Source organism: Scomber japonicus, chromosome 18 (genome assembly GCF_027409825.1).
Source record: "Scomber japonicus isolate fScoJap1 chromosome 18, fScoJap1.pri, whole genome shotgun sequence".
NCBI lineage: Eukaryota > Metazoa > Chordata > Actinopteri > Scombriformes > Scombridae > Scomber > Scomber japonicus.
In genome coordinates, this window is record NC_070595.1 from 4040220 (window position 1) to 4061142 (window position 20923).

The 20923-nt window shown below is 44.2% G+C and overlaps 1 pseudogene; it reads left to right on the forward strand.

Annotated features, from left to right (window-relative positions):
- Positions 1-1194: 1194 nt before the first annotated feature.
- On the forward strand, positions 1195-20791 carry LOC128378639 (primary amine oxidase, lung isozyme-like; annotated as a pseudogene).
- The last annotated feature ends 132 nt before the right edge of the window (positions 20792-20923 follow it).

The following is a 20923-nucleotide window of genomic DNA, read 5'->3' on the forward strand; positions in this document are numbered from 1 at the left end:
AGCAGCTACCCCAAGCCTGGAGACCTGCTTTGACACTGTGGGGGCATCAGTCATCTTTTATGGGGTGGTCAGCTGGACCAGTTCTGTCCTGGGATGCCCCCTCGACCCGGTGGAGGTGGTGGGAGAGAGGAGAATGATGACCAAGCTGTGTTCTCTGATGACGACAACCCCCACCCCATGAAAGAGACCCTGACTGCACTGCAGAGCTCCTTCAGCGACAGACTCCTTCATCCAAAATGTGTGAAGGAGCGATATCGCAGGTCCTTCCTCCCAGCACTGCTCCCAGTAAGCCTCACCCCTCCACCCCCAACCTGGACAAATGGATACACACTGCACTTTAATATCCAGTACTCTGCAATATTAGTATTTCATGTATACTGCTAATTTCAATTGTGTGCAAGATACATACATATATATATATATATATATTGATTTCACTTTAATCTGTGTAATAAGAATACCACCTCTGGTATTTTACCTCTCAATACCAATATTACTCTTGTAAATTATGTAAATGATGTCACGATTATTTTTATTACTGTATATATTGCTATATTGCTAGATTGTTTTCCTATTGAGTGACATTATTTATGTGAGATGCCTGTTAGACACTGATTTTGAGATTCAAAAATTTACATTTTGACACATAATGCATATTTTTCTGTAGGTTTCACTAAATACATTTCATTTTGTTGATCTTTTTCAGACTGTGTTGCAATCACGTTTTCTTCTTTTACTTTATCAGCTATTGTCTTTTTGTATATGCTTTGAAAGAAAAAGGTGTGTCTCCATTTTCTCGTGGTTATATAATTATGTCTACATGTATGGAATGTTTATCTATTCCAATTTTAGAAATTACTGAGAGGTTTGCTTTTTTTGTATTGAATCTGGAGGAATGCTCACATACCCCTCGTTTTGTTATTTCTCTTGAAAGCATCTGTGATGATTATTAGACAAATAAACAGCACTTAAAATAGCCAAACTGTGTGCGTAAAACATTTCCTCTCTGATGTGTGGCTGCGCACAGGCTGGATGAAACAGTAATAAAATTGCCCATTCAAAGGAGGAGTCAGGGGCAGAGTTATGTGATCCATACACAGAGGGGTGGGAAAGATAAGGTTTGAGGGACGTGCTTCTTCTTTCCAACCATCACCGCACTCATTCCTTCCCTCTCTTTCTCTAAGTCAGTGCGTAATGGTATAGACGAGGATGAACTCTATTGTGAAGGGAGCGCTCATCCTCATTTTCATCTTCTCCATCATTCTCAACATCGTCCTGATTGGCCTTAACCATAACAATGCGCCCAAATGTTCTACCCAGCGCGTTCACCCTCTGCGGGGCAAACACAACGAGCGCGGCGACGTGTTCGCTGACCTCACCCGGGAGGAGTACTTGCAGGTCCAGGAGTACATACAGAAGACTTGGCCATATCCACCAAGCAGTTCACCAAGCCGTCGGAAAACTTCTTGTTCTTAATAGATCTCTCTCTGCCCAAGAAGAAGGAGGCGCTGGAATATTTAGACGGGAAAAGCCCCAAGCCGGTGCGAGAGGCCACGGTGGTGGTCTTCTACGGCACCAAAGGCCAGGTCAAGGAGTATGTGGTGGGTCCTCTCCCTAATCCCCGACAACACAGAGATGTCACAGTGGAGAGGTACAAGAAGGAAGATCATATCAATGCGCGTACGATCACCACCGGGGAGTACATCTTGATTCACAGATTCTTTCAGTGGAAAGTGTTCCCCAAGTTGGCGAAGCTCCTGAAGGAAAGCTTCAACTACAGTCCAAAGAATCAGCTGAATGCCTTTGAGCATCTGCCCCGCGGAGTCCAATCCGGGGATAGAATGACCTGGATGTCTTACTTAAGGGACATGAGTGGCATGTACATCCACCCTGTGGGCTTAGAAGTGCTGCTCAACCATAAGAGCGTAAACTCGTCCCAGTGGACAGTGGATCGGCTGCTCTATAATGGCCAATACTTCAACTCAGTAGACGAACTCAAACAGAAATATAATGACGGGACTATTAAGAAAATAGTTTACAAGGAGTCAACTGACTATGGTTCATTAAAACCCAAACACAAGCCTCTGGAGCTCGGCCCGCAGCAGTTTTACGCAGAGGGTAAGCGCTTCAGCATCAGCAAAAACCACGTTCTGTACCTGGACTGGAGCTTTGCTTTCGGGTTGAGCTCCCTCACGGGCATGCGGGTGTTTGATGTGCGCTTCAAGAACCAGAGGATAGTGTACGAGCTGAGCGTGCAAGAGGCCATGTCTGTGTACGGCTCAGTTACGCCGGGGATGATGCTCACCAAGTTTCTTGACTCGAGCACTGGGATTGGCCGTTTTGCACATGAACTGGTCCGTGGAGTGGCCCCTATGATGCCACCTACGTGGATACATACCGGTACATCGATGCCTCTGCCCCGATTAGATTCAAGAATTCCATCTGCGTCTTTGAGCACAACATGGGTCAGCCACTGCGGAGGCACTTCTCCAGCAAGAGCTAGCGCATTTTGCGGCAGCGGCAGGTAGCTGCCAGGGAAAATTACAATATTTCGGCAGCTGCCAGTCAGCTGCCAGGGAAACTGACGGTATTTCGGCAGCTGCCAGACAGATGCCAGGGAAACTGACGATATTTCGGCAGCTGCCAGTCAGCTGCCAGGGAAACTGACGGTATTTCGGCAGCAGTCAGTCAGCTGCCAGGGAAACTGACGGTATTTTGGCAGCAGTCAGCCAGCTGCCAGGGAAACTGATGGTATTTCGGATGAGCTGCCAGGGAAACTGACGGTATTTTATGGAGTTAGTGTTATGTATGAGTAAAACACTATTCTGGTTTACGACGTTTTACGTCAGGGTTGAGGAGTTTACGTGTGTGTGTGTGTGCGTTGTCAGAGTAAATGGCACAGTGAAGTAAACGGCAGCTACTTTTCCATACAAGACTGAAACCGAGTGAGACTCGTTATTCTTACACCACACAAGAATATAACATTTGGCGACGAAGATGGCTGAGTTTTCCTTACCTCCACCGGCGCCGTTTTTGTCTGTCCCTGGCGAACCGCCGGTACCGTGGTCCGGATGGCTGGAGGATTTCAGTGTATACCTCGAGGCCATGGCTTTGGACGACATCCCGGACAAGAGGAAAGTGGCGATGTCTCGGTACGGAGGGCCAGAGGATATTCAGAGCCCTCGGCTACGCGGAGACCTACGAGGAAGCTGTCGCTATCCTCACGAACCACTTTGCCAGTAAACAGCGGGTGATCCTCCGGCGGTACAGACTACGTAAGCGGCTTCAACAGCCCGGTGAGTCCATCCTGAGTTATGTCACGGACCTGCGGGACCTGGCGCGTGCCTGTAACTACGGTGTGCTTCAGGATCAGATCATTCGTGACCAGCTTATTGAGGGCACTTTGTGTGACAAAATCAGGGAGAAACTGCTCTTGGAGCCAGATGACTTGACTCTAGATGATGCCCTGGCCAAAGCCATACAGGTGGAATCTGCGCTACAGTGCTCCACCGCGTTGATTGACAGCCCTCGCCCCGCCCCCATCCACACGGCCTCTATCACACAACAGCTCCAACCTATGGCAAACCAAGAGGATCAAAACAGCCATGAGTCAGATGAGTGTTTTCCAGTGCAGCTCAACCGCAGGCAGGGAAACAGCCATAACTCAGTGACTTGCAATAACTGTGGATCCAGCTCACACAAGACACGGGCTCCAAACTGCCCAGCCCGAGGTCTGATATGCAAGAACTGTTTGAAAGCCAATCATTTTGCCAAGGTTTGTAGGTCTGCTCCTGCGGCCCACTCATCACAGCCCAGACCCTCGTCATCTTACAGCGACCGTGCAGAGATCAGAACCGTCTCTATCAACCATGTGACTTTTAAGACATGCACGGTGCAGCTTGAAAATGTGAGCCTTCCCTTACTGGTGGACACAGGGGCGGCTGCATCTCTCCTCAATCGCAGCACTTACCTTAAGTTTTTTGCACGCATGCCACTGCAGCGACCCTCCACCCCTTTGCTCGGATATGACAGCTCAAGGATTGGGATCGTGGGTGTCCTCCGGGTACAGTTCCGGTACGGATCCAAACACATCCCTACGTTTCCGTTTCATATTGCAAGGCGGGGTGCCAATCTTCTGGGTTTTGACCTGTTTACAGCCTTAGGGTTCTCATTGCATGACAACAACGGCTCACCCATTCACCACGTCACCTCCACCTGGGGGCAGAAATGGCCAGCTCTGTTTGATGGACTGGGCTGCCTCACGGCTTTTACACACAGACCCCTCGTGAACACAGAGGTGCACCCGGTCATACAGCCCCTGCGCTGGATTCCTCTCGCGTTGAGGGACGAGGTCACAAAGGAGCTGAAGCTACTGTTGGAGGCAGGCATTATTACAGTTGATGCTGCCCCCTGGATTTCGAACCTTGTCCTAGCAAAGAAAAAAACAGGGGGGCTGAGACCCTGTGTGGACCTACGACGTATCAACAAGGCCATTATTCCAGATCGGTATCCCCTACCCACCTCAGAGGAGCTGACCACTCTCTTCTATGGCTCCACAGTGTTCACAAAGCTCGACCTGCGGCAGGGTTATCTTCAGGTGCCCCTTCACCCAGCCAGCAGGGACCTGACAGCTTTCGTCACACATGCCGGGGTGTTCCGGTACACCCGGATGCCATTTGGGCTTAACTCTGCCCCCAGCTGTTTCCAAAAGATTATGGCCACAATCTTTGCTGGCATCCCTGGGGTTGCTGTGTACTTAGATGACATTGTGGTCCATGCCCCAGACATGCAAACTCACGATGAGCGGCTCAACAGGGTGTTTACAGCTCTCCAGAAGAACAATCTGACCCTGAACGGTGAGAAATGCTCCTTTGCTGCTGCCACCATTGACTTTGTGGGATTTCGCCTGTCAGCTAAGGGCATCACACCTCTCCTGTCAAACGTTGATGCCATACATCGTATCCCCGAGCCCACCTCAGCTTCCCAGGTGGCCTCGTTTCTAGGCATGACGGCATACTACCTCCGGTTTCTGCCCCATTATTCCCAGACCACCGCTCCCCTTCGCCACCTCCTCAAAAAGGAGGAGCCGTGGAATTGGACTGCAACTTGCTCAGAGGCATTCAGCTCACTAAAGGCTCAGCTCACCACACCCCCCATCTTGGCCCATTTTGACACATCCAGCCCCACCCTTGTCACCTGTGATGCCTCAGCTGGAGCGGTGGGGGCTGTCCTCTCGCAGACGCAGAACGGCGTCGAGCGGCCAGTTGCCTTTGCCTCCAGGGCCCTGAATCCCACTGAACAGAGGTATTCAGTCGGTGAACGTGAAGCACTAGCTTGTGTCTGGGCGTGTGAGAGATGGCAACTTTATCTGTACGGCCGCCAGTTCACCCTCCGTACGGACCACCAGGCACTCACTACTCTGCTATCTGCCTCGGGCAGTGGACACAGGCCCCTCCGTCTGCACAGATGGGGGGAGCGGCTCAGGCAGTATGATTACCAGCTCAAGTTCACTCCAGGTAGTGACAACGTGGTCGCAGACCTCCTCTCTCTGTCTATCGACACCCCGACTCCAACCGTTTCTCCTGCCGCTGTCGAGGAAGAGCCCGAGATCATCCAGCTGTTGCACGGGCCCCTGCAAACAGTGGTGTCATTGGAGGAGCTACGGCAGGAATCGGAACAGGACCCACTGCTGTCTACCCTGCGCACCTACATACGGACTGGGTGGCCTCCACAGGTGCCTGAGAATCTTGCTCCATTTGCTAGGGTGCGACACGAACTCTCATGCTGGGGCGACGTCTGTGTCTCCAGGGGCCTCTGCACTGTGGTACCAAGTAGCCTACGTGCGCGTTTCATGGTAATGGCACACGAAGGTCACTTGAGGATAGTCAGGGTCAAGCAACGATGCCGTGACCTGGTGTGGTGGCCAGGTATCGACCGCGACATCGAGACCATGGTCAAAGACTGTGAGCCATGCCTCCTCAGTGGAAAATGTGGGCCATCGCCTGCGACGCCCCTGCAGCCTATCCTGTGGCCGTCCCACCCATGGGAGCATCTACAGTTGGACATCTGTGGTGAAATCCACGGCCGAGGGGTTCCGCACCACCAACGGTTTCTAGTGGTGGCATATGACCTTCACTCAAAATGGCCCGAGGTGATCCCAGCAGGTACAGTCACAACTCACGTCATCATCGACATTTTGGACAGCCTGTTTGCACGATGGGGCTTGCCACTCACTATAACCACAGATAATGGACCCCAGTTTGTGGCAGCGCAATTCTCAGACTTTCTCAGTGGGAAAGGGATTAAGCACATCCGCACAGCATACTTCCACCCCCAGGCCAACGGGGGAGTCGAACGTTTCAACCAAAGCCTGAAAAATGGAATCCGAGCACATCTGTTCCAGGGATGCACATTTCAGGCTGCGCTCAATCAAACACTCTTGCACTACAGAGCGAGCCAACATGCAACAACGCAGGCTTCTCCGGCATCCCTCATGTTGGGACGCGAGATGGACTTGCCACTGGGCAGACACAGGCCCAGAGATGCAGTGTCACCTGAAACACTCAACACCCGAGATGCCACTCAAGCAGTGGTGAGGGAAAAGCAGCGGGTGATGAAGCAACGGTTTGATAAGAAACACAGAGTCAAGAGCACTGCTATCCAGGCGTTGGACTGGGTCCGGGCCCGTAGGCCCCAGCGGTGCAACAAGATGGCATCTTTCTGGTCTCAGCCCCTTCAGGTGACACGTCAGCTAGGGCCAGCCACCTTCATGCTGAGTGACGGCTCCCGCTGGCACGCCAGCCGACTGCGCAAAGTACCTGTTCCTTCGGGGCCAGCCACGCCCACACCTACAATACTACCAGCTGCTAGTGTGTTGGACATGGATGTAACGGTTTGGAGACCTCCGAGACCCGTATTGCCAGGGGCCGTTATGCCACCTGGGTACCCACTGCAGCCACCAGCCGCGCAGCCCTTGCCTGTCATCCCTGTTCCTCAGCCTCCTCCTGAACGCCCACCAGGCATGCACCCTCCTCAGCCTCCACCAGGTCCAGTCATAGGGCCTCATCCCATGGTGGCGGAGGGCAGGCCACAGCGGGACCGGGCCCGGCCCCCACGCTTCAAAGACTTTGTTACTACGTTTCATACATAAGCTGTCAATGTCTTGTGTGTTCGTGTTCTGTGAGGGACTGTTCTACTGTTACTCGGCTGTGTTGAGTTTTGAAAGGGGGGGGGGGGAATGTTATGTATGAGTAAAACACTATTCTGGTTTACGACGTTTTACGTCAGGGTTGAGGAGTTTACGTGTGTGTGTGTGCGTTGTCAGAGTAAATGGCACAGTGAAGTAAACGGCAGCTACTTTTCCATACAAGACTGAAACCGAGTGAGACTCGTTATTCTTACACCACACAAGAATATAACAGTTAGATTTGTTTCATAATGTTGTGTGTGTGCAGATCGACAATCTGTGTGTAAATGTGTAATCTGTAAATATAAACACCTTCCACAAATACAAAAAAAAAGATTTGTATACTCACAAAAATATTTTGCAAATATAAAACGGATCTGCAAATACACAAACAAATTCCACAAATATAAAAAATACATTAAATTAATTTACAAATAAATAAAAAGCATTTGTGAATATCTTCCTAACATTTACAACTTTCAAACAGGCATTTGTGAACTCTGTTTTTATTTGTGAATCGAAAAAACATTTGTGGATCTCAGTTCTACGCTTGTGGATTTGCTTTTTACACACACAGAGTTTTGAAACAAACTTTCCGCCGGTCCGAACGAAAAAACACTCGTATCACTCGGCCATTTTCGGATAGCAAGTGATCGCCTACTGGTGACGTCATTTCCGCATATCAAAGTAAGAGCACGCAGTCTTTCTATGAGCTTTTTAAAATGTTTCTTCAGCGATAATAAGTGACGTGCATTCATGGTTTCATGTTAATGTCTGGTGTATACACCTCTGGTGTATATATATTGTATGTATAATATATATATATATTTGACACCTCTGGTGTATATATAAATAAATATATATATATACACACCAGAGGTGTCAAAATTATTAACATTCATTACTCAGGTAGAAGTATATATTCTAGGGTTTAAAAATACTTCTGTAGAAGTTGAAGTATAAACTCAAACTTCACAGGGGCTTATAGTGCACTACCCCACCTCCCCAAAACAATTATATTAAAATGTTATGTAGAAAAATTTGGGATGAGATAGAAAGTAGTGCAGTTGGCTAAATCTGTCGCAATAGCACAGTTCAACCACTAGATGGAGACAAAGACAAGGCAGGCTATCTGCAATACATCCTCCATGCCATGTAAATAAATGGAAACTGGTTTGAATCGACTCAAAATGGTTGAGCTTCTTCAGAACAAAAAAAAGGTGTCATATGAATATATAGGTGCTTGTTTAACTGCCCTGAGACGTTTTTCAATTATACGCGGCGCTGTTGGGCTTCTTACAAATATTGCATATAGTAATAATTTCAGACCCATGTATTTATAGTGATGTCAAACAAGAAAAAAATAATATTACTATGATTTTATTAAGACAATAATTTTAGCAGTGATTATAAACACACACACACACAGTGAAGTTGGGGGGCTATTATTTTCAAATTACAGACACGAGTGTTGCGAGCTGTCATTGTTTTGACAATGCCAACCCATGTTCTACAGACAATACAGTAGGACATGGCAAATTGGAAGCCAAAAGACATTTCCTTCATCATCATCATCATCATCATCAAATATCACATTTTAATCTGAATGGTGATGAAAAAATGGTTTTAAAGAACATATGATTATACTTTCTATTTATTGGCAATACAAAATGAAAGATGAAGTCAGGGGTACAAACTACAGTTGTTGGTGCAGTTTCTTCTGTATGTTTAAAACGTGTATTTCTGACTTTTGTCATTGTTGTTGCACTATGTGCGATTATTAACAGTTGACAAAGTCTGTAATATTATTCTATGACTCACCTTATGCATATTTACATCAGCAAAAGTCAGCATGGGTGTGGGTTCATATTTCTTAAAATTAATCTTATTACAGTGGTACAGTGTAGGTATCATGTGGATAAGGGGAAAATACAATGTTGGAAGTATTTGTCTGTACAGCTTAAATTTGTAATTAAAAACACTTAATGTTTCAGTCTACAGATGTAGAGTGATTATATTAAATAGTTTGAGTCCAAAAATTATGAGGGGATGTTCTCAGTAGGTCTAATCAGTCCCTCCAGGATTTCGCAGGATTTTTTTCTGATTGTTGCCTAAAATGCCAGATTTTGCGGCAGCATTTAAAAAAAATTGCGGTAAATGTTGCGATGTTTTAAGACTTTTGTTGCAATTAAATTGCGGGAGACAGTGAAAATTGCACACACACCATCTCTGATCTCATTGCACATTCAACTTGATATTTTGAAGACAGTTTTCACACCGTTTTTAACATTTTATTTGACAATATTTATCTCTCTCACAGACACATGCACACACAACACAGACACAGACAGAGACACACAATATTGATCTCCCTCACAGACACATGCATACAACACAGACACGCAGATACAGACACACAGAAGTAGTTGAGTTTACCGTTGCGGCAGACGGTATTTTTTGCCGACCTCACTCCTCCAATTTGTGGAAAAGTTGCGGTGATTGGACAAAATTGCAAGGCCCGCACATAATCGTGCGGATTGGTTGAATTTGCGTTAATTGTTGCGATCGCGACATCGCAAATTCCTGGAGGGACTGTCTAATGTGTTGTCATCATGAGCAGTAAGTCTCAGGATCTGAGGTCTAGGAGAAACATATGGCAGCATATCAGCCAAACATCCTGAGGAGAAATGCATGACATACATACAGTTTTAAATTCTTAAAATATAGACTGAATAACTGGGGAAAAAAGCTAGTGGCGAGTGGCTTCTTGTTAGAAGTTAGTTAAAGAAATTACAAGTTCTTAAATTGCTTTAGTTTAATTTATTATCATGGGATAAATCAAAGATTTTGAAAACATATGATGCGTGCTAGATTAAAATGAGTAGCCTAACAGCTCATAAATGAAAATAGGATAAACAACTTTAGTGTCTAAAGCCCAGGGCCGGCCCAAGCCTCCATGGGGCCCTAAGCAAAATTTGATTTTGGGGCCCTCTATTACTGCCAATAATAATGATTATTGATCATTCACACACCTACTATAAACGTATTCTACTTATTCTACTCCGTCATTATGAATACACTTGTAAAACTAAATGTGAAAACTTTTTGTTGTAGTTAGATTGTAATCAACAGTGATTAATGCAATGGAAGCAGACACCAGGATTTGCAAACTTACAGAAAAATCTTTCAATTAATATTTGGCAAAGTCAGCAACTCCCCTTACTGGCCACACAGAGAATCAATACATAAAACCAAAAGAGCAGCCCGGTATGTTTTACCCATCTATGGTTTTTAATCTGAAATGGTAGCAAATTCAGCTACAAGAGCAGCCTGGGGTTGATTAACACTTAATATTCAAAGTGATATAGTACTAAGTGGGATACTGAATGTCATCTAGGTCAATTAAAAGTAACAAAATAAACTAATTATTTACTGTAAACACAATCTGCTTTATTATTATTATTTTAAATAAACTGCTACACCATATATACAAAAACAGACAGTATTAAATAAAATGAAAATACAACAACAAATACTTAATAATAAGTAATAATGATGAAGATCAACAGGCACCTAAAACAAGGTAACACAAATGGTTGATAAATAAAATATTAAGTTGAATTAGTTCTGAAAACTATGTAAAAATGTGCAAAATCTTTGGTAAAAATAGGGAGGGAAATACAAAACACACTCCTGTAATTCAAACATTTGACTTTTATATGTAAAAAACACAGCATTGAATAAAATAAACAAAGAAATATCAAATAAAATAGAAAGTTAAATAATTACGTCTGAAAACTATGTAAAAATGTCTCTTCGGGAATGTGAATGTGTCCTTTATAGGCAGTGGCCCTCTTAATACCTGTTCAGTCCTTTCTGAGTCTGATAGGAAAGAGGGACACTCAGCGGAGCTGCTGATCCCTGCTGCAAACTGGATGCTGAAGAAGATCATTCTCGATGACCAAAGATGAAGGACCTACAGTATAGGGAAATTAAAATAATATTTTTGGACAAAATTATTAATCTCAGAATATTCTGCAGTACACTGAGCAATTATAAAGGCTGTTTTGTTGTTAACTTACCAGGTACAGCTGAGGTTGCAGAAGATAGAGATGGACCTGAGATGAAAAACATGTCCCTTGTCATATGATTATATTTTATATTATTACATCTTAATGAGATAATTTGACTAGAAATTAAATATATATGGTGACAGTTTTTCGATTACCTGATTCATCAGCCTGGGCTGCTCCTGAGGAGGTGGATTGCCCCTGGACTGAGTCACTGCCTCCTCCAAAATACTTTAACAGGGCTCCTGGGGAAGTTTCATATAACGTATGAATAGGGAGTTGATTTTTATTTACTCACATAAATTACTGTGCTCTGCAGCAAACAATTGCAAACAACATACCTCAAACTATAAGTTAACTAAATTAATTCATTAATGCAAAACCATATTGCTAGCAAACGTCACCGCGTTTGTAATTAACGTTATTAAACATTTGCTATCAAACGTTGTTATCAGAAACGTTGTTTTGATGCCAAAAAGCGACCCAGAATATATATACACTGAGAATTAACTTTTCAAAGTATTACACAAACACAAAAACGTTAGCTTGAATAGTAAGATAAGCTATCTAACCTACCCACAAGAGAAGTAGTAAGACATTTTGAACTAATGTTAGCTAGCAAATTTGCTATTATAGGCTAACGTATTTGAAACAAAATGTCAACAATAATTAGGGACTTTCCTAATTTCAGGGAACTTTTCCAAATCTCCTTGACACCAAATGTTACATTACATTTATCTTGTCGTTTTTTCTCCTCTTCATCTTTCTTTTTCTGCCCCTGAGGAGTAAGTCCTTTTTTGCGACATCCTTCACCTGCTCCTAGCTCCTAGATGCTGAGTGCGTACCGCACGGTTGGGTGCACTGCACACGTTACTAGCGGAGGTCAAATTTCAAGCAGTAAAGCAGTAGGAAACTACACTCTGCTTGCTATCATGTTAACAGACTCTGTTAACATGATATTGTTGTTGGTTTTTTGTGGGGGGTTTTTGTACAAGAACGTACATTTGATAATATATGAATCATCATCACGCACACATGGAAAAAAAATAATTAATTGCTTTTTTATTTTTTAAGTTAGTTGCCCTTGGGGGCCCCCTAGTGGTCACGGGGCCCTAAGCAGCTGCTTAGTTCGCTTATGCCTTGGGCCGGCCCTGCTAAAGCCTATCACACCCTGTCATTCTGCACATAATGTAGATGGTGTAGGGTTGTTGCCCTAGACCTCATGGTGTTCTACTAATCAGGGTCTGAAAAAGAATTGGAAATTGAAAATCCTAAAGGGCATAGCTTTAATATAGGTGGCAGTTTCCCTGGCAGCTGACCATATACCGACAGTTGCCCTGGCAGCTGACTGTAACGTGCTTAAATACCGTCAGTTGCCCTGGCAGCTGACTGGCTGCTGCCGAAATACCGTCAGTTTCCCTGGCAGCTCATCCGAAATACCGTCAGTTTCCCTGGCAGCTCATGCGAAATACCGTCAGTTGCCCTGGCAGCTGACTGACTGCTGCCGAAATACCGTCAGTTGCCCTGGCAGCTGACTGGCAGCTGCCGAAATACCGTCAGTTGCCCTGGCAGCTGACTGACTGCTGCCGAAATACCGTCAGTTGCCCTGGCAGCTCATCCGAAATACCGTCAGTTTCCCTGGCATCTGTCTGGCAGCTGCCGAAATACCGTCAGTTTCCCTGGCAGCTGACTGGCAGCTGCCGAAATATCGTAATTTTCCCTGGCAGCTGACTGGCAGCTGCCGCAGAACTGGCAGCTGCCTCGGCAGCTCATCCGGCAGCTGGAGTTGCCACCGGAAGTGCCGAGGCTACCTGCCGCTGCCGCAAAATGCGCTAGCCCTTTCTCCTTCTCTGGCTACTACATCAAAAGTTATGCAGGGGAGGTGAACAGCGCTCTGGTTTTCAGAACCATCACATCCATTGGTAACTATGACTACATGTGGGATTTCATCTTCTATCAGAGCGGAGCGGTGGAGGCCAAGGTGCACGCCACTGGATATATCTCGTCTTCTTACATACAAGACGGTTCTCTGAAATACGGACACCAGGTGGCAGAAAACGTCCTGGGGAACATCCACACCCACTTCATCAACTTCAAAGTGGACCTGGACGTGATGGGTGAGTACAGTTCATTACCTGACGACTGCTGCAGAGAGTAATATAGACCTTAAGTCTAACCCTTACATACTGTAGGCTATCCATACACTGGATCAAATTTGTACTTTTTCATATGTGATCCTGAATATACGAAAATGGAAATAAAATGCATCATTTTTTATTTTTTTGTGCAGCTGATGCACTTTGTATATGCAAATGTATAAGTTTAACCTGTATTTATTTTTAAAAATTAAATTAAATGCCACCATGTTTTCTTCATATTCTATAAAATATTCTCCTGGACCAATAAATAACTGTAAATAAGTGATTGGGAATTTATGAATGTGAAGTAGTGTAGAGACTAAGTATGAGTTAGAATATGAACAGTATGTGAGGGTTAAAAACAATGCTGATTATATTTATATGTTCATGTGAGGAAATTCATTGACAAGCCTTAACAATTCCTCAACTGACCCTGTATTATTGTGTAGCACCAAGTCTGGTTTAATACATCTCATTTTTCAGCATCTTTCCCACACACTTATTAAGGTCCCCTTGGCACTTACCCAAACTGCCTGTATGGTAGACTCAGCCATATACGGCTTATTTCTTGTATAATTTTTTATAATTACACAACCCTTTCAAAGAAATGTACTTAGTATTAACAATAACCGATGATTGAAAATCCTACTATGTTCTTTAACACATAAAACAACACACTGAAAACAAAGTATTGTATGTGAGTAAAAAAATGCATAGTTGTAATTTTTTTTTGTTTGTTTTATTAACCAAACCAACTTAACACTCTCCCTGTTTTTTCTTATACTTTGTGTCAAACTGCACCAACCTCTCTGTAAACTATCCCCAATAATTAACCATGAAATATCTGCAAATTACTAAATGTAATTCATATAAAATGAAGGGGCCTGTGTTACTATTCAGTTCTGTAACATTTATGTCCCATCATGAAGATCTAAAGGGTTTTTCAGTCTTAACATTGGGATCCTTAACATTTCTATCTTGGGTGTTTTGGTAACACTTGTGGTTACTGATAGTGTTGTTTAATATGACAGGAGACACTCATTGAGCTGCTACTTGTTCAGTGTGGGAAGTGAGATTATGTTAATATTGAACAATGCAGTGCCAGGAAGCATTATCAGATATGGCATAAGTGCATGGTATGGCTCCCTTACTGTTATGAAGCTGAAAGGGAAAAGAGATTACTTGTCCCCTTTAAAACCACCTATGACAGAATGGTGGTCAGAAAGGACCTATCACATATCTTACTCCAAGAATGTGAAATATGACTTTCAGGGAGCCAGCAGATGTAAAATCAACTGTTTTAAGCTTTCCTTTGTCCCAACTTCTATTGCGCTACTCAATAAACAATCAGCTCAACCTTCACAGTTTGGGCAGTGCAGAGGTGTTGTAAGGCAGGACAACTAAAGTGTAGATTTCAGTGTCACCTGTCAATCAAAGTCACCACCTCTACCAGAAACATGGACGCTACGTCTGAGAGCTTTCTGCTGCTAACTCAGATGCTAGCCCAGCGGCTAACTCAGCTAACTGGCTAACTGGCTAACTGTAGTAGTTGTAGTGTTAGATGTAGTAACAATAACTGGCCACTAGGCAGGTTAACCACTGAGGAGAGCGGAAAAATACGGGGTGTAAGTGGGCTAAGCAGGCATGGGCATAAACAGGGGAAATTATATTGGCCCCATATTGTTTCAGAAACATGGGCCCCACATGTAAAGCCCATGTGGGCTGGCTAAATGGGCCCCGTTTTGGGTCACTTCTTAACCCTTATGGGGCCACCATGGACATGCTGCCTGGGATGTTGCATTATGATTAACTTAATTTTTAATACTATAATACAATTAATGTATCTGTCACTTAATTCAGCTTTTGAAAGCAGTATTTTTAGGTTGTAGTATTGCTACTTTTACTTAGTCATGGATTTGAATACATCTTCCAGCGAGGATAATATGGTTTTGGGTGATGTGATCAAATATCAAATCAGATGTTTCCTGTATATCAGTTCATCCCTGTCTCGTGATGGGGCGCTGAGTCAAAATGTGGTTTTGAGATCTGTATAAGTTTTGTTAATGTTGTTGAATATTTCTAAATATAGTTTGATGTATGTACTTACTTTGTGGGAGCTAGAAGGTAACAGGGTACAAGACAATGAGCTAAAAGAGTTCAGAGTTAGTGATAACTGCCTGTGGCTTGTCACATGTAGTCATATGGCCCACTGAAGACATGCTAATATTGAATTGTGCAGCTTAAAATAATGTTTAACCCTCCTGTTGTGTTCGAGTCAAGGAAGGGAGGAGAGAGGGAGGAAGGAAAGGAGGGAAGAAGGGAGGAAGGAAGGAAGGAAAGGAGGGAAAGAAGGGAGGAAGGAAGGAAGGAAAGGAGGGAAGAAGGGAGGAAGGAAGGAAGGAAAGGAGGAAGGAGGGAAGGAAAGGAGGAAGGAAAGGAGGGAACAAGGGAGGAAGGAAGGAAGGAAAGGAGGGAAGAAGGGAAGGAAGGAAAGGAGGAAAGAAGGAGGGAAGGAAGGAAGGAAGGAAGGAAAGGAGGAAGGAAGGAAGGAAGGAAGGAAGGAAGGAAGGAAAGGAGGAAGGAGGGAAGGAAAGGAGGAAGGAAAGGAGGGAACAAGGGAGGAAGGAAGGAAGGAAAGGAGGGAAGAAGGGAAGGAAGGAAAGGAGGAAAGAAGGAGGGAAGGAAGGAAGGAAGGAAGGAAAGGAGGAAGGAAGGAAGGAAGGAAGGAAGGAAAGGAGGAAGGAAGGAAGGAAGGAAGGAAGGAAGGAAAGGAGGAAGGAAGGAAGGAAGGAAGGCAGGAAGGAGGGAAGGAAGGAAAGGAGGAAGGAAGGAAGGAAGGAAGGCAGGAAGGAGGGAAAGAAAGGAGGAAGGAAGGAAGGAAGGAGGGAAGGAAAGGAGGGAAGAAGGGAAGGAAGGAAAAGAGGAAAGAAGGAGGGAAGGAAGGAAGGAAAGGAGGGAAGAAGGGAGGAAGGAAGGAAGGAAAGGAGGAAGGAGGGAAGGAAAGGAGGAAGGAAAGGAGGGAACAAGGGAGGAAGGAAGGAAGGAAAGGAGGGAAGAAGGGAAGGAAGGAAAGGAGGAAAGAAGGAGGGAAGGAAGGAAGGAAGGAAGGAAAGGAGGAAGGAAGGAAGGAAGGAAGGAAGGAAGGAAAGGAGGAAGGAAGGAAGAAAGGAAGGAAGGAAAGGAGGAAGGAAGGAAGGAAGGAAGGCAGGAAGGAGGGAAGGAAAGGAGGGAAGAAGGGAAGTAAGGAAAGGAGGAAGGAAGGAAGGAAAGAAGGAAGGAAGGAAAGGAGGAAGGAAGGAAGGAAAGGAGGGAAGAAGGGAAGGAAGGAAAAGAGGAAAGAAGGAGGGAAGGAAGGAAGGAAGGAAGGAAGGAAAGGAGGAAGGAAGGAAGGAAGGAAGGAAGGCAGGAAGGAGGGAAGGAAAGGAGGAAGGAAAGGAGGAAAGAAGGAGGGAAGGAAGGAAGGAAGGAAGGAAAGGAGGAAGGAAGGAAGGAAGGAAGGGAAGGAAGGAAGGAAGGAAAGAAGGAGGGAAGGAAGGAAGGAAGGAAGGAAAGGAGGAAGGAGGGAAGGAAGGAAGGAAGGAAAGGAGGGAAGAAGGGAAGGAAGGAAGGAAGGAAAGGAGGGAAGAAGGGAAGGAAGGAAAAGAGGAAAGAAGGAGGGAAGGAAGGAAGGGAGGAAGGAAAGGAGGAAGGAGGGAAGGAAGGAAGGAAGGAAAGGAGGAAGGAGGGAAGGAAGGAAGGAAGGAAAGGAGGAAGGAAGGAAGGAAGGAAGGAAGGAAGGAAGGCAGGAAGGAGGGAAGGAAGGAAAGGAGGAAGGAAGGAAGGAAGGAAGGCAGGAAGGAGGGAAAGAAAGGAGGAAGGAAGGAAGGAAGGAGGGAAGGAAAGGAGGGAAGAAGGGAAGTAAGGAAAGGAGGAAGGAAGGAAGGAAAGGAGGGAAGAAGGGATGGAAGGAAAGGAGGAAAGAAGGAGGGAAGGAAGGAAGGAAGGAAGGAAGGAAGGAAGGAAGGAAGGAAGGAAGAGTCAAAACAGATGGGTCAATTTGACCCGGGAGCACAACAGGAGGGTTAAAAAAAGGGAAAATAAAACATCAGTGCAGCTTTGTTTTGGCTAAGACATTTTTCATGTTTTCTTCTCCAGGAGTAAAAAGTGTGTTCCAGACGAAAGACATGGAGTATGTCAATGTGTCGCTGCCATGGATGCCTGATCGCACCGCTATGATCCTTCAGCTGGTTGAGAAGCAACTCAAAACGGAACAGGTCTGCCATTACCTTCATTCATTTCCATATAGGTGTTTAAATATTCACCTCTATGACGGAGTATTAGGTCCAGACAAAGAGTTGTGTGTGTGTGTGTGTGTGTGTGTGTGTGTGTGGAAATGACAAGAATAAAGTCATAATATTACGAGAATGAAGTCATAATATTAGGTCTACAAGAATAAAGTCGTAACATTACGAGAAAAAAGTCGGAATATTACGAGAATAAAGTAGTAATTTTATGAGAACTCTTTCCCCTTCGTTAAAATGAGGAATGTTGAGCATCTTGTGAAGTTATACTTTGGTATCGGTTTCACAAATAAGTAACCATCAGCATGAAATTATTCTCAGTATCAGGACTTTGATACGATTGTGCAAACGACCGTGTCTATTTGTAATAAAGAACCACATGGACTTGGAAGAAATTGCTTCTTTTGTGGAAGAGGAGCTGTCTGGTAGCGGTCGACTGCAAGGCTATCGCTGGTTACATCTGCGTGCCATTCATACGGCTTCATTCTCATAATATTTTGACTCTTTTTTTCTCGTAGTATTGCAACTTTGTTCTCATATTATTACAACTTTATTCTGGTAATATTATGACTTTATTATCGTCATTTCCAACATTTCATTTATTTATTTTTTTCCCCCTCTTAGTATAGCCCTAATATTCCGTTGTACACCTCCATATAGGAGCCATTCAACAGTATTTGAATAAGACTAACAAGAATGAGTAACAATGTGGAACCAGAGTTATGAACTACTCAGGCCTTCATAATGTGGAGAGAGCATAAATTGTTCTCTGCTGCGACACAAGAAGTCTAACAGTGCTATTTTTATAGAGAGCATTTTGGAGCATTTGATGATGGATTGATTATCCTGATGATTGTACAGGATTGTTGGATATTGACCAATTGGTACCAGTTTATCCCTGTCATTACTGGTTGACTCAGGGGTTGAGTGTGTTGGTGGGGGTAGTATTTGGTATAAACAACTTAGTGCTATAGTAAAATCTCAAATTAAATCATTAGTTTTCTTTTTCTCAAAATGTGTCACAACCTTTTAGCTTGGATTAAGAGGCATTTCAGATGTGGAGAAGGAAGGCACGTCACTATAATAGCTTTATAAGGAGCATATGTCACTGTATAATTGGTTATGTTTATCATTGTGGTAATACTGCAGGATATTAACAAGCTCAAAAAGAAGCAGCCCTATCATGACAAACTCAGAGACAACTTTTTCCTAAGCCAACACTCTGCAGCAAGTAAAGTGACTCTTGAAATGTTAGCTGTGGCCTAATGTCTAGTATAACACTTTGACAGGAAGCAGCTCTGCGTTTTGACACCAAGACTCCTCGCTACCTCCACATTGCCAGTAACATGACCAACCGCTGGGGGCACCAGCGCTCCTATAGGCTACAGGTGTACAGCTTTACTGGGGACCACCTTCCAGAGAGCCAGGCTGAGGAGAAGGCCATGTCCTGGGCCAGGTGAGACTCGACAGTCACAGTAAATCAACTTTAGATCCTGAATAGCTAATCATAGCAAGCATTTCTTTACCTTGATGATTTAAAGTATGTTTGACAACATGTCTTTTACAGATAGTCACCAGAATCTACATTTAGGTTGAGTTTATTCTAATCTATTCAAGTACTTACTGTGTAGCATGACATTAAATTGTATCTGTATGCACACAGCACACTGCTGTATGTTGCCTACAACCTGATAACAACATCCCACAATTTGGGAATAATGTTAGACTCTAATCTTTCACATGAAAATTAAATGATGAGGGTGGTTCAGTTATGGTTTTCCACCCGAAGACTGTAGCCAATTAATTTTAACCTTCTCCTCTTATTGATTATTGCAGTACTCTTTGTTCAGTCTCAGTGAAGAGTCAGTAGGTCCTTTTAATGCAGGAGACCTAGTTTTTTTGAATTACTTAACCTTGACCAAGTAAGTGTATTTGTTCTTCACTATGATTCATTTGCCAAAGATCTTTTCCTAACCTTAACAACCATAGTGTATGTTAGGGAATTTTCCATCATTTGGCATGCACTGGGTCAAACTAGGCTGTTCAGTCGTCACAAGGCCACACCAAATCTTGGTTTAGACACTGTCTCCCCTTGAGGTAGTGGTAAGCAGTGCGTCTGCTCCTTTGGGGAAAACAGGAGGCATTCTGTTGCATAGTGTTGCTATAGCAGCCAAGATTAGATATGTGTTTGCCTGTTTTCCCTGAACGGGGTAAAGGTAACTGTAGTCAGAGGTTTGATATTGTGTTGGATGGAGGACAAAGGTCCTGAGTGTTGTCGAAGCAATATTTTGTCTTTAGACTAATTCTGTATGTAGTAAATGTGTTGGATCTGCCCATATTTGGGCATGACTCAACCTGTGGTATTATCTGTGTGGTTTCAAGTCTATCCTTGGAGAATTTAAGGGAGCATCAGAACATTATGTGTACTGATCATTCATTCACTTCTCCTTTGCCAAGTAAATAAACCATTTCAACTTAAGACATCCTGGACTCCTGTCTACTCTCTCCATTGACGTATGGGCTGCATAATTACAAATCTCTAACAGTGTAGTTGCCATGCACAAAAATAGTAAAACAACAAAAGTTCAAAATGTCTCTTCTGTCTGTCTCTCTGCAGGTATAAAGTTGCCATCACCAAGCACAAGGACTTAGAGCAGACCAGTACCAGTCTGTACTCTCAAAACGACATTTGGGATCCAGCTGTGGACTTCAGCAAGTACATTGAAGACAACGAAAGCATTGAACATGAGGTGTGTTGATATGGAATCTGCATGTTAATCACAGAAAATCAGAAAACAAGATAATGAACTTTAGGAGTGAAGACATTTACGTGATTGTTTGAAACTGTGTTCCCAGGACCTGGTTGCCTGGGTGACCGCTGGTTTCCTCCACATCCCTCATGCCGAGGATATCCCCAACATGGTAACTGTGGGCAACGGGGGTGGGGTCCTGCTACGACCCCACAACTACTTTGACGAGGAGCCGTCCATCCACTCTTCTGATGGGGTATACTTTAACCCGGGAAGTGAGCAAAGCTGTGAGAACAACAGAATGGCCTGTCTTGCTCAAGAGACCTGCAGCCCCGTGCTAGAATCCTTCACCTACCAAGGGTTATGAAGTCTGAGGATTAGGTGTGATTCATTGAGCACTGAAATTTAACTGCCTTAGAGCACTGATGTGCTCAGAGAGGTGCTTGGGCTTACTAATCAATCTATCAAGAAACTTATGTCAATGTTTATAAATACAGTT